The following is a 14,864-nucleotide window of genomic DNA, read 5'->3' as shown; positions in this document are numbered from 1 at the left end:
AAAAGAAAATCTGGTGGAGACTAAGGCCTCAATCCCCGGGGAAAAATCACAAGGATAGTCAAATATGTACATGTATTGGGGACAATTTTCTCCTTCCTCTGCCTACCTCCCCAAAACCCCACTGCATCAAAATTAAGAATGCTTAATCAGAAGATACAGGTAGAACATTTGGGATTTTTCACCTTTTCTTTGGACACAGTGAAAACTGAAAGGCAAGTAAAACTGCTTCCCCTCCCTAGGTAAGGAGGTCAGACCACCAGTCCTTCACCGTCTAGCGTAGACTCCCACCTAAGTGTCATGAAAGAAACCCCAGGACAGAACCTGGCCCAGAAACCAGAGGCCCAAAGCCTTCATCAGCTCTTCCATTTAGTTCTTTTGTTCTCTCTCTTCTACTCACTCACAGCCCCAGTGAAATGTGGATGCTTTTTAGGGTCAGGGAATGGATTAATGAGCTAATGGTGCTAAAGCACTTTGCCCTTAGGAAAAGCCTTCCATGTAAACATGAGATATTATTAGACATTATCAAACTTAAGATCCCCTAGCAGTGACCCAGCCGTGGTAGTAAGTCCTCTTATCACTGTTTGGCCAAACTGGGCTCTTTCTGTAAGGCAGAGTGTGGGAGGTCTCCTGCTGGCAGTGTTGAGGACTCTGATAAGTGCCCCTCCAGCTCCCCAGGAGCAGTGCAAATAGGTATGTGACTGCATCGGATGAAAGCCACATCCTGGGCCAACAGATAGTCCCCAGTCTCTCTGTGCATATGTACTGAATCAGTGATCTTCAGGGAATTCTTCCTTTACTGTATGTACTGCAGTGTGAATTATTCAAATACAACCGGAAAGTAAGTCTTATTTCATGTTTGGTGGTTGTGACTTTTTCATATCTCTTAGGAATGATCACACAAGACTTTCTCTTTCTGCTTTTCTAAGTCAATTTGATACTACTAGTTTCAGGATTTATTAAAAGTAACAAAAAAGAAAAGAATAGTTTCTATACATTGCAGCCAGACTGAAATGCTTCAAATTAAGATTTTTCACCCCTGACCCTTGAAAGACTAAGAAAAAAGAAAAGGGAGGGAGGGAGAAGGAGGGAGGGAGGAAGGGAGGGAGGGAGAGAGAGAGAGAGAGAGAGAGAGAGAGAGAGAGAGAGAGAGAGAAATTGCCTGAGTTCTATAGAACCTTTTTAAAGCTTAGTGCAGCTTTATCTCATCAGAGTGGACAAGGATACAATCAATTGAAAAGAACCTAAAATAACAGCAGTAATTCTCATCAATATGAAGATGGCATAGAACCCTAATTTATTCATTTACAGTATCTCCCTACAAAAGAAAAGAATTCCCCATAGTTACCCACCCCTCATGCACACTAAGGGTATCTGGCATATGACATTAGCCAGTGCTCTGAATTTGGTCAAACTACATTTCATCAAATTTCATGGCTCATAATTTTTTTTTTTCAGAACTGGGGATTGAACTCGGGCCCTTCTGCTTGCCAGGGAAGCGCTTATTCCACTGAGCCATCTCCCTGTCCCCCACTGAGCCATTGCCTGGTCCCCACTGAGCCATCTCCCCGGCCCCCACTGAACCATCTCCCCTGCCCATAATTTTTAGTCAGAAGGATGACCTTTCAGAGACTATTGAATCCTAACAAAGTAGAGTAGGAGAAATCTTCCCTCCCTTCTTTCCTTCTCTCCATAAACCACAAGTTGACCATTTGTCATGTAGCAGGTGAGCAGTGTACATTCTGTTACCTAGAAGATCACTGGAACCAGTCAGGTTGAAGAGCGCAACATTTTGGATGAAGAGAGAGGCTCCTGGAAAGAGTGGGAGGGAAAGGGAAAGACTAGAGAAGAAAAATTGCTAAGAATGATTTCACTGGCCAAGTTCTATTTCAGACATGCTTAAAAGGCATAGCTATGATCTAACTGCTAATTTCTTACCGTCTTACTTCCTTTCCTCATCCTATGGATCCAACACATGGCGGTTACGCCTCGCTCTGACCTGTGCGGTGTAATCCATGAGTTTGTTCCCAGCACACGCGTATTCATATTGCAGGCTACATGATACAGACATGCTGCGCTCTTAATTATTTCCCTCGAATTCGGTGTTCCAGGAACATGCCTCATCACAAGGGAGGAAGGACGCATGAAAGAGCCCCCACCGACCTTAGGAAAGATACATACTGCAGCTGTTTAAATGCATATTTGAAATTTACTAAAAATAACTGATTGTAGGAGAAAATTAATTAAAGTAGACAAAAAGCTTCTAATCAGATTTATGCTATCTGATTGTGTAATTAGACATGGTTTTTAGGCCATCCTCACAAGTTTATTTGAAAAGAAAGAGAGATGAGGGTTTATTGGAATGGCAATAATTTGGGTTTCTTTAATTGACTCCTGGTGCGACTCTGGTAACGCCTGCTGCTCTTGAGAGGCAGCGTGGAAAGGTTCCAGGAGAAGCTGACATTCCAGGGGCAGCTTTGGAGTCGACTTTCCACTGCAACCCTAGTCAGCCTGCCACTGGGGCTGGAGTTCATACCAGCACAGTGCCAGCTTTCAAAGGCAGCCTCGCCAGACACCGCCTGGCACTGAGCTGGCCCATCAAGATAAGAAAAGGTGCTTCTCCAGTCCTGTCGCTGTGTCCACAGCACTGAGGGCAGCACGGGCTGCAGCTTCCAGAGTCCACAGTGAGGGTCAGAAACAGTATTCACAGCCTGATGTGTCCTCAGATGGGGAAGAAGGGGTACCAGACATCTCTCCTCCCCCGCTCCCAAATTCCCCACTGCAGCATTGCCAACTGCGGGCTGAAAGTGAGCACATTCCACAGGAATTTAACAAGGTGCAGAATAAAAATAAGCCACAGGTCGCTTGAAAGGAGAGGCACGTTTTGAAGTCCCTCACTACTCTAAGCTCCAGTAAATTAGCATTTTTCCTTAAAGAGTTTTAGGTGAGAAGGACAGAGGTTGAGACTAGGGGTCCTATGAGAGGAAGTGAGGATTTTAAAGGCTGGTTTGATTCTGAAGTCCTAGCAGATGACCCCGCTCTCTCTAATAATTGCAAGTTAGCATTTGTTTGGTTTACCCATGACACACATATTACCTAGGTTAATCTTTTTTTTTTTTATTTTTATTTATTTATGTGTGTGTGTGTGTGTGTGTGTGTGTGTGTGGCCAGCTCAGCCCACCAGGGAGCGGGGCTGGCTGGCATGTGGTGCTGAGGGATTGAACCATGGTCCCTGTGCTTTGCTAAGCTTGTTCTAAGTAGGTGCTTCAGACCACTGAGCCATCTCACCAGCCCCACCTAGGTTAATCTTTGCAAGGTTAATGGTATCTTTTTTTTTTTTGCGGAACCGGGGATTGAACTCAGGCCCTTGTGCTTGCCAGGCAAGCACTTACTCTACTGAGCTAACTCCCCGGCCCCAATCATTTTAATTTTACAGATAGAACAATAAAGTCCAAACAAAGTAATTGCTCCAGGATCACATGGAGAGGGTTAGCTGGTGTTTGTGACTAACCTTGTCTGACTCCAAGATCTACAGGTCTCTTGGCTACCCCAGTGGACCTGGCTATGCCCTGCTTTATCCCCAGGGATTGCACTGGGGACAGCAGTGGCAGCCAAGTGTCCCAAGTGTGAGGTCATGTCATATTTTGCCCTCTGAATCATTCTCTATTTCCTATAGCTGTCATTGGAAGGGACATTGTGTTGATAGCACAGCTTCCTCTCCCCACTGCCATATTGGCCAGAATCAAAAAGGAAGCAACCCTCATTTTTCCATGTGACCAGGGTGAATCTTTGAGGCGAAGCTTGTGCAGAGCCAGGACAGTCAAGGAGCTTCTCTCCCTACCCCAAGTCCTCATACCTCCTACCAAACACCCTGTTATGGTTTGTATCTAGTTGTCCCCGAAAGCCTCATGTAAATAATCATGGGGTGGTTGCTTGAGGAGCAGCGTGTTGCTGGAGGGGGAGGGGGGTCAGAGGACCACGGCGGGGCTTGAGGGGCAGGGCCAGAGAGGCGTAAACTGTCAAACTGACAGTGCGTGCCTCCCTACAGCCCCCCCAGGCCTAGTGGCCTCTCTTGGAGGCATGGAGCAGATCATCCTGGACACAGCGGCGCCCCAGCCTCTCTTCCAGACCCTGTAGTGCGGGACGGCAGTGTTTCGAGATCTTGCTATGTAATTCGGGCTGCTTTAAACTATGAAACCTCCAGTAACTGTGAGCTAAAAATAAACCTTTCCTTCCCTAAGCTTGAGGGTCAGGTATTTGTCCCAGCAACGAGAGAAGAGTAACTAAGACACACTCCCTCCCAGAACACCTGCTCTTGGCTGAGTGTGGAAGAGACTCTGCCTCCCTAATGAGGAGCTGGGGTGCACCCAGCGGTGAGCACCACCTTCTAATGCACAGGTTCCATAGAGTTGTTCTGCAATTTCAGTGTTTCAGTGGCTGCTGTCGCAAACTCATTTTGGCTCACAAGAGATTCCTGGATCTGACTGTACTGACCCTGCTGTGGCTGGGATGTAGTTTTGCTCCCAAAGATTCCTGTGTGGGACCAGTAACCCCCAGCATGGTATTAATTGATGCTGGGATCTGTAAGGGGGGTCCTTCAGGCTGGGGGCAGCTCAGAGGTAGAACATTTGCCTGCTGTAAGTAGGTCCCCAGATCCAATCTCCAGTGCTGAGAGAGAGAGAGAGGGAGAGGGAGAGATTCCAATCTCCAGCAGCATGAGGGAGAGACAGAGAGGTGGTAGGGCATAGTGGGTGCTAGGTCAGGCAGCCCTTCCTCAGAGAGAGTTTAGATAGTTCTCAAGGCCCCTAGCTACTGCTGCCAACAGGGCTGTTGAAAAACGGCGAGCCTGGGCCCTGCACAAGTGCTCTCTGTTTCTCGCCCTGCGGAGTGCCCTGTCCTCTCACACCTGCTTCCACCACTGTGATTCTGTCTTCCACAGAGCCTTGCCAGATCCAGCATCATGCTCTAGAGACTTTCTGCCTTGAAAAGTGCAAGTTAAATAAATCTCTCTTCTCTAGATAGCACCAAGCCTCAATATTCTACTATAGTAAAGGGAAATGGGCTGATGCTTCCTCTCCCTCCACCGCTACCACACTCCCCCGGCCTGTAGCTGCTCAGCCACACTGGCCTCTGCCAAGGGTCAGGCACACCAAACCGCTCACCTCCAGCAGCATCTGGGAATGCTATTCTCCCACCCCCCATCTAAGCTCATAGCACAGAGCCTGCTCACACCCGTTTTTAAAAATATGGTAAATACACCAGGTCCAAAACAAAAACCCTCCAACAACCTCTCTTTTGGACAAAATGGTTTTGATGGGGCCAGGGAGATGGCTCAGTGGAATAAGTGTCTCCCTGGCAAGCGCAAGGGCCTGAGTTCAATCCCCAGTTCCACAAAAAAATAAATAAATAAAATAAATAAATAAATAAATAAAATGTTTTTAATAACCCAAACTAATTTATCCAATGTATTTATTTATTTATTTATTTATTTATTTTTTGCTCCAAATGCCCTCATGGCTGTTTTGGCACGTTTGGCTGGTTTGGCTGGCTGGAGTGTTGTGGGGATCGAACTACAGCAACCTGAGGCTGACAGCTTTGTGGAAGCAGCCACTTAACCAACTGAGCTAAGGCCAGGCCCCACATTAAAATTTTTTAGACAAGATCTCATTATGTAGTTTGCCTTGAACTGAGCTCAGGCTGGCCTCAAACACAAAGTGACTCTCCTGTTTCAGCCTCCCAAGCGCTGGGATAACAGGTATGTACCACTCATCGCGCCACAAGGTGATGTGTTCTTTCAAGAAGAACTGGAGATGTTACTTCCAGTAGAAATGCCAAGGTATAATTAGAGTAAAGAAAAAAAAAATTCATGAGTTATAAGAAAGAACATAGACATATCCTTGTCTGTGACTCAACATTTTCATGTAGTATCCCAATTATCCATTTATATGTCTGGTACCCCAGGGGATTCTGATCTCTCTGAGAGTTTGGATGAGGTTTTGTTTACATCTTATCTCAAATCATGGCAATCGGTGGGGCATATAGCAATCGGTCAATACATGTTTGTTAGGAAGGAAAGAAACAAAGAAGGAAGGAGGAAGGGAAAGAGGGAGGAGGAAGGTTAATTCCAGCTGAGAAGGCAACACGAACTACAAAGAAATGCCACCAGAGTCTTTCCAGAGTGACAGTGTGTCAAAACACAGGCTCTCTGAGTTGTAAGTGATCCTTACTTGTCTAATTCCCGGGGGAAGAAAAGAAGAAATTTCAGGGCTGAGAGACTGAGTGGCACATAGTCAGTTGATGTCATAATCAAGATAGGAACCCTGTTTCACAGCTCTAAGGCCACTGTTTTTTTGACCTGTGCCATGTACATTGCTTCTGGTCAATGACAGCGTGGTCTGGAAGTGAGGCCTGATAAGTCAATGATTTGGGGCTGATGGGACAGGGTTCCTAGTAATTTTGAACTTGCAGGTGCTTCCTCTTGTGGAAGCTCTGAAAATCTGTGCTGATCCGATCCAAGGGCTGTGTGTTCTAATGTGAGTGTGCCCTCTACCAGTGTCCTCTTGAGAACTTGTCAGGTTTCTGCAGAGGACTGAGGTCTGGGGCTGCATGCTGAGCAGTAGCAGCTCTGTGAACCTATGCAGCCTGGAGTGTTGCCTGGACCCGAGGCTGTCTTTTCAGCAGCCCTCCTTCCCCTGCCTTCATAGAGAACACACATGCTAACTGCAGATGCCACTGCATTGGTCTAGATAGATGCACCATGGCCCCTTTCCCCAGCCAACCTCTTTGACTACCCTTGATTGATGTGAGGGCTAACAGCTGAACTACAGTGAACTTTCCCCTGGGAAATGGACTGGGATCGAAAAGAACTTAATATCTCTATGGATTCTTACTTCTAGACTTCTGCAATATCCACTTGCCCTGATTTATGCAAGTTGAAGTAATCTGTTCCTCTCTGAGTGTTATGGCATCTTCTTTTCTTTCTTTTATTTTTAAAGACAATATCCTTATGTTACCAGGACTGTCCCTGAACACAATCTTCCTGCCTCAGCCTCCTGAGTGCTAGAATTACAGACTTATACCATCATGTCTCACTCTTCATCTCTCTCTTATACAATTTAATATTTTCTTTCGTTTTTTTTACAACTTAATATTTTCCAGTTTTCATTATTTTCTTGTACCACCTCCTACTTTGCTGTATGTAGCATACCTAGTACAAAAAAAATCCATCAAAATCACCTTGTAAAGGAACTGAGATGCTGACCTCCTTTTTTCCCTCTGGATACTAAACCTTGACTTGAACACACAGGGCTTATCTTACCTAGATATCTACTTTATTTCCTTTGCCATCAGACTCTCAGTTGTTCATATTTTAACATTTCTAAGGTTGAGGTGCAACCTTAGATAATTCAAGTCAAAAGGAATTTGCCACCTGCTGACGGGGAGAGAAGTTGAGACAGAGTTTTCACGGTCCGCCCCATGGCAGATCTTGGTCATGCATGTTTGCATTAAGGGAAATAAATGCTGACTGGTGGGGCCAGGGAGATGGCTCAGTAGAACAAGCGCTTGCCTGGCAAGCACAAGGGCCTGAGTTCAATCCCCGTGTTCCACCAAAAAAAAAAAAAAAAAAAAAATGCTGACTGGTGCAGGCATGCCTGAATGTTCATGTCTTCTAGCAGAATGATAGCCAAGCACTGCAGAGGACACAGGAGAAATAAGGCTGCCACTCTACCCAGTGGGCATTGTAATTATGTACAATAAAAACTGACAGGTATCTCAGGAAAAATAGAATTTTTAAAGTTAAAGGAGTTTCTGTGATCAAGTCATCATTGCAAATCACCCCCAGGTGCCAAATATCTTCCACAAGCTTCTGGGTGACTTTCAAAAGAAGCTGTTCACCTTCTAGAAAGGAATCATCTAATTAAGAGAAGGACAAAACTATATTTAACCAAGAAAGAAATCCAGATTAACCCTTGATTGTCTACAATGTGATTAACAATTAGACAATTAGCCTCACCTTTCTTTGCTAAGGAGGACTCAATCACGAGCCAGGGGGATGAATGAAGAGAATTCCTATGGTGCTCGGCACTATGTAAATGTTCACAAAGGACTCAAAGAGTCCAAACACTTATATTGAAAGAGGTTTGTTTATTCTCAGATTGAATAAGATGCTAAAGAAGAATATATGGTTATTTTGAGTGTATTTATTGTAGTATTTCCCACTAAATCCTCTTATTTAATCAGTAGTACAGACAGGTCCTTGGAATGGAGAAGGTAGAATTAATATAATAATACATTGGAATCCTTCCTTAACTGTCAACATTGATTGATGCTGAGAAGAACTGTTCAGAATGATTAAATCCATGCCCTGTAAGGACAGTTCTGTAGTTTACAACACTGAGTGGGCAAAGCTCAGAATATATAACACAAGTCACTCCCCTACCCTAGTATATGGAAGACGTCATGCATCATCCATGGAGCTCTTCTTTACTAAGCCAGGCTCCATTTCAGAGCGTCTTAGAGCTTCCTGTGTCACACTCTCAATCTTGCCCCAAGGAAAGGCAGCTTGGAATATAACTGTTCAGTTCTCCAAAGCCCAGAATTATATGGATTCCATGTGGCAGGCCTTATTTTCCTTCACTGGGCTGTGAGTTGTCAGAGGCCAGGCCAAGTATCATTCATCTATCCTTATCGCACTATTTAATTTCTCATCAAAATGTTTATATAGAAAGTGCTCAATATTGCTTGTGTGTGTGTGTGTGTGTGTGTGTGTGTGTGTGTGTATGTTTTAGTAAGGGTCTACAGGGTCTCACTACATAGATCGGACTCATAGTAATCTGCCTGTGTTCAGCCTCCCAAGCGCTGGGATTACAGGTGCGTGTCACCATGCCCAGTCTCAATTGTTGTCCCAGTGCACCCCCAGGACGGGGCTGGTGCAGCACCCCAGGGATCAAACCCCAGCCACTGCATCTGCCTAAGCAGGTGCTTTAATCCACTGAGCTATTTGGCCAGCCCTCTTCTTTTTTAATGGAAAAAAAAAAAAAAAACTATTAGACTGAAACCCATCTGGAAAGTTACATAGGGGGAAGAATGCATCCAGTACAACGATCTATATCGCCATTCCAATCTATGTAACTCTTGGATCTGAGGAAGGAAGAAAAGAATTTTGTTTCTGTAAACATTATCTTCTCATCTCCATCCCCAAGAATCCCTAATATTCAAAAAATCCTTCAGTCTAAAAAGTAAATAACCATACAGAGCTCTCCATGTGCTGCATCTGTGGTTCTTCACATGGTTGTGCACTATAGTAACCCGAGGAAAGCCAGGGCAGAGGTGCGCACCATCGTCCCAGTTACTCCAAGACAGAGGAAAGAGAGCCTGTGAGTTAGAGGCAGCTGGGCAGCAGAACCGGACACTGACTCTGGAAAGGAAGAGAAAGGGAGGAGGGAGGACAGAACCACCCGGCAAGCTTCTAAAGCTCGTCTGTGCCCAGTGCCCAGGCCCTACCCCCAGAACTTCCTCAGCATCTACAAGACTGGGGTCCCCTCACATATTCCTTCTGATTATTGTAACAACCCTGCATGGCAGCTTCTATTATCCCCACTTTCCAGATTAGGAAACTGAGACTCAAAGAGATTAAGAATTTGTCCACCAAATATCTAATAGGAAACAGAATAACCCTGATTTCTTTTGTGTGTGTGTGTGTGTGTGTGTGTGTGTGTGTGTGTGTGTATTTTAGGGAAGGGTCTACAGGGTGTTCAGGGTTGTACTACTAGACCAGACTCGTATGGCTTCTCGGCCTTTTGGCTAAGATCAAGTGTAGACCAGACTCATAGTGATCCGCCCATTTACAGCCTCCCAAGAGCTGAGATTACAAGCACATGACACCACACCCAGTCTCAATTGCCATCTCAGGGTGCCCCGGGGGCGGGGCCAGCCTGGCAGGCCCAGGGATCGAACCCTTGGCCCCTGCGCTTTAATCCACTGAGCTATTTGGCCAGCCCTCTGATTCCTAAATAGCTCTAAGATTTTGAGACCCAGTATCCCACACTGGTTTGGGCTCCCCACCTTGAAAGTTCCGTCTTTGTTTACATATTTACTCTATACAGCCTCTAAGTACCACTCATCTTGTACTTCATGTACTCAAAAAATTTTCTTGGGCCAGAGAGATGGCTCAGTAGAATAAGTGCTTCCCTGGCAAGCACAAGGGTCTGAGTTCAATCCCCAGTTCCGCAAAAAAAAAAAAAAAAAAAAATTCTTCCTTAAAATATGCCTCCAAGAGCCTGTCCACCCATGCGCCGTGGCAGGAAGGAGCCTGTGCTCACCTCCACAAGCCTGCACCCACCACCAGGCACTGCCCACAAGCCCTGTCTCCTGGAATTGTCCACTCTCTCATTATGTCTCTGCAGCACAGTTCTGTCTCTGGAGGAACCAAAAGATCAGAGCAGCCCAGAGAGGGAGCTGCCAGGGCAAAAGGCAGCATCTTTTATAAATAGGACTGGGAATGTTGAATACTTTTATTTCCTGAATAAACTACGTGCTGCAATTTCAGTGACTATAACTGCATTTGATGAAAATTGGCTTAAGCAAAGAATTAAGTGGATTGACACAGGTGAACCAAAAGTGAAAATAATTGCATTCTTTCTCAGCTCTACTTTGTTGTTTCCTTTCTTTCTTTTTTTTTTTTTTTTAATTGCCCAGACAAAACAAGAAAACTCAAAGCGATTCCCTGTAAGTCTCAAAATTACCTCTCAGAATTTCCAGCTTTATGGAGGGAGGAGAGAGGAAAGGGGAATAAGACACGCGGCGTCCCTGTACCAACTCCCCCCAAGGAATGTGATCATTATGTCCTGCTGACACGTACTAGTAAAAAAAGAAAAAGAAAGAAAAACGTCCATTTTTACTAGAGAACCTTAACATTTCTTTTTTCCAAATACTGCACAAAAAGCTACTCTTTCAGCTCTTAGCAAATCTGGAGCTCTGCGCCATCTTGGGAAGAGTGAGGCCGCCAACAGGAGGAGGCTGGCTCGTTCCCCAGCTTGCTGCTGACGCGGGACAAGCCTTCCACAATATGGAACTCCTTGGACCCCGCCACTCCCCCTGTTAGAGAGCAGAGCCTGCAGTTAGACCACAGATCAGCCCAGAAGCAGCAAGCGGTGAATCACACAGGCTCATGCGTTTCTGCCAAACAAAGAACTCCAGCTCTGGGGAACTTTCTGGCCCAGCCTTCCTGTCTGTCCCAGTGTAAAGCAGGTAATTTCCGATTGGTCCCGTCGAAAATGAGTGCAAGGCAGGTGTAGTGAACCCCAGTCATGGCTTTTTCTTCTCACAGGCACAAATGCTGTTTTTCATACCAGCTGTATCCGAAACACTGAGTTAAGATGGTGATTAGTAGTGGTGGTGGGTGTCTCAGTAGGAGCTTTCTTAGGAAGAAAGGGCTTTGAATGAGCCAATGAAAGCTGTTGCCAGGGAACCAGATGCCATGAACAGGCTACTCCAGCAGCGCAAGAATACAAGCCGGGAGTGCTGGACTGAGCATTAAGTGTACTTGGCAGCTGAGTCCTGCAAGGCCTGTTAACCCTTTTTGTACCTAACCACATCCCAACTGTGAGTGGAGAGAAGGATGATCCTAAAGCCTAAAGAGCTAAGCCACCCTGCTGTCAGTACCTCCCATCAGAATGATCATTTCTGAGATTTTCTCCCTGCTTGGCTAACAATTCCCTGGACTCCTGCCTTTCAGAGTTGGCATCAGAGGTGGGCACAAGGGAGGGCCTGCTGGGAGCACAGAGCTCTGTAGAGGGCGCTGTTCACATCTTCTCACTCTTTTAAGACTTACTGATTCCTCTCTGCTGGGGTGGGGTTTTAGTGGTCTGCTGGCCTTGGGAGGGAAAATGCTGCTGCTCCAGGTGGGTTTGCTCTGTGAGAAAAGGAGGAGCAGTTTCCCTTCTCCCTGTCTGTGTACTTGCGGAGCCCCTTTGGGGCCAACCTGAGGACTGCCAGTTGGCAGAACAGACAAAACCCCTGACCTATCTCCCAAGGATGCGTGCTCCCACGGTGCCCCGCTTCTTCCCTTCTCTGGGAAGGGAACAGCCTGCGCTCCAGGCAGCCCCTCTGCTGCCCATTCCAGCATGGCCTGGTTTCTGTCTCTACAGAGTGACTTGCACATGAATTCAGTTCTCAGGAGACCTGAGTGCTCTCTCAAAGTACAGGATGGCTCAAACATAGTGGGGTTTGGGTTGCGTAAAGGAGCTACTCCTGAGAAGAAAGGTGTTTCACATAACAAATTACTGTCGCTGTAGCATGATTAGCAGAGAGTTCACAATTTTCATTCTTTGATAGTTAGAGAATATGGAAATTATTCTCATCATAGTTTAGGTGGTGATCTAGATGCCAAATGACAGAAATATTGGTTGTAAAGTTCAGTGACTTACTGCATAGTCAATAGGTGGGATTCCCTGCTGTGAAACAATGACTTGCAGAGCATCAGTTTGTACAGCAAAACTTTCCTACTGTGTGCTAGTAGTAGGAAGACAGTTTGTGTATATTCTGAATTATGGGACAGAATTATATCTGTAACACTATTTTCTATTTATTGAGCATATATTATGTGATAGACACTACATGAAGTGCCTTACATAAGTCATCCCATCAATTAAGTAAACATCATTGTAATAACAATCCATGAGTATTTTCATAGTTAATGACCAAACCAATGTGGGGAAAAAAAATAAACCAATGTGGATAAACATTCTATCATAGTTTAACATTCAATGACTCTAAATGACCAGAATCACACTTATGAGATTTTTCGCCTTAGAATTAAGCCCACCCTGTTCTTGTTTTATTTCTGTGAATGTTTGTTACTTTTGTCCCCAGTGACTAAGTTGCTGGCCAGAGAGGAATCAATTTTCTCCATGTTACAGAAGAACCAAGAATGCGTGATTTTCATTTCTTCTACAAACTTACTATCTCCCCACCATAAATTTAGAAGGCTGCAATTGCTGTGAGTGCTCCTACTAATAAAATGAAGCCTGCAGCAAAGGTAGAGCCAAATATTTCAGACTCCCAGAACAAATACTTCAGAAAGATCTAAAATAAATAGATTCCCAGCGTCCTTGTCTTGAACAAGCCAGGCCATGTGGCTATAATTTATACCTACCTAGGAGGAGAGAAGCAGGAAGCCAAGGCTGATGCCTCTCTCTTGTTGTGATGCTTCAGTGTTTTTTATTTCCTTTTGCATCTTCCACTTTCACATGTGGCCTTGGCCACATGAGAAATTAGTCCTAGTCTCTGAACATGCCAAATACTTATCCTTAGAAAACTGTGCTTCTTCTGACAAGTTTAGAGGGCTGTGTCTTCCCCGACTGACTTCCCTGAGTGTCTTTCAGGCTTTGTGCACTGAACCTTGGGCTGGAAACTTTAACCCATGGGTCTAAGCTGCTAGCTATGGATAGGCAAAGGACTAGCTACCAAAAGGTCTGACCTAATTCTCCTCTGTTGTGTCTCTCTAGTACTGGCTCATGGATAATTACACACCTCTCTGAGCACATTAAAAACAAACAAATATTCATTCAACTGTTATTATATATGAAGGATGCTATGGGAGGAGGGTACTAAGGAAGACAAGCCACAGTACCTACCCTCCAAGGACTTACAGTCTCTGTGGGAATAAAGCATCAGCAAGTAGAAAGACCTTCAGTGCATAGCTGGGCAGCTGCTCACACACATAGCCCACATCTTCAAAAACCTTTCATCCTGATGCTCTCACATAATTTGTCTTGAGTGCTCATGGGAGATCACTGTGGCTGGCTTACCAGCCTTCATGCCACCTTCCTTCTAGTGCAGAAGTAGGAAGCTGAAAATATTACTTCTTAGACAACTTGGAAATTATAGTAGCAAGGTAAAGCAGACAAATAAAGTTGGAAAGACATGGGTGTTTGGAAGAAGTCACAGCAGTCAGAGAAGGGGCCTAGGGTCCAGGCTCTAGCTCTTGGTGAAAGAGGGCACCACGGTAGCCACTGCTATAGCTGCTTCCTAACAGCCATCTCTTAGCCATGACTGAGCTTCTTACAAATGATTAACACTATGCTATTTTGGAAATGAGTTGGATAGCAGGCTAAAATTTGGACCACATTTGGACAAGGTCCCCTTTCACCAAATGATTTAAAAAGCACTCAATATCTCTTTGCTCTTCAAGAAGTAAAGCCAACACCAATGGTTCATCTTGCAGATTTCCTCTGAAGTTGAATAAAATTTCTAGAAAACACACACGCTTCCTCGTAGAGCAGGAGGGAAATCCTAGACCACTTCAGAGTGGCTCCATCTACCCAGACCACTTTGGAACAAGGGACAAATTCCTGAATGCACTGAGGACATCACCATTGAATAGCACCTATTTTCTTTGTTTCATGTGGTTTCTATTTATTTACAGACTGCTATGGTTATTCATGATACTTTACAAACCATAAAAGCCAGGTCTCCACCCTATAGACTTTACAGTGTAATTTAAACAGACATGCTGCATGGGCTGACAGGTCAGGCATGCCAGGAGATGGTGTTGGTGTTGTATAACATGGGTGTGGAGGGTTTCTTCTTGAGTTATAAATACTTTCCAGTTACAAGGGCCTTTCATCTGGGATCCCCAAGCACTTTAGAATCACAATAACCTCAATTGCTTTCTAAATGCACTTTCCATAAACTGTTACAGGGACTGAGTAAATGCTTTTAAATGTCTATTAATTGATCTGTGGATCTGTTCATTGTCCATATTAAACAGCAGGATGTAAACATGATGGCTTGGGACAGGCTTTGTTTGGGCTGTGGTCTGGTTGCTCATAGGTTACAACCCCAGAGAGATCTGGTAGTCTTGC

This window comes from Octodon degus, unplaced genomic scaffold, assembly GCF_000260255.1.
Source record: "Octodon degus isolate 3935 unplaced genomic scaffold, OctDeg1.0 scaffold00016, whole genome shotgun sequence".
NCBI lineage: Eukaryota > Metazoa > Chordata > Mammalia > Rodentia > Octodontidae > Octodon > Octodon degus.
The sequence above is the reverse complement of the archived record's forward strand: the minus strand, read 5'-3'. Positions refer to the sequence as shown.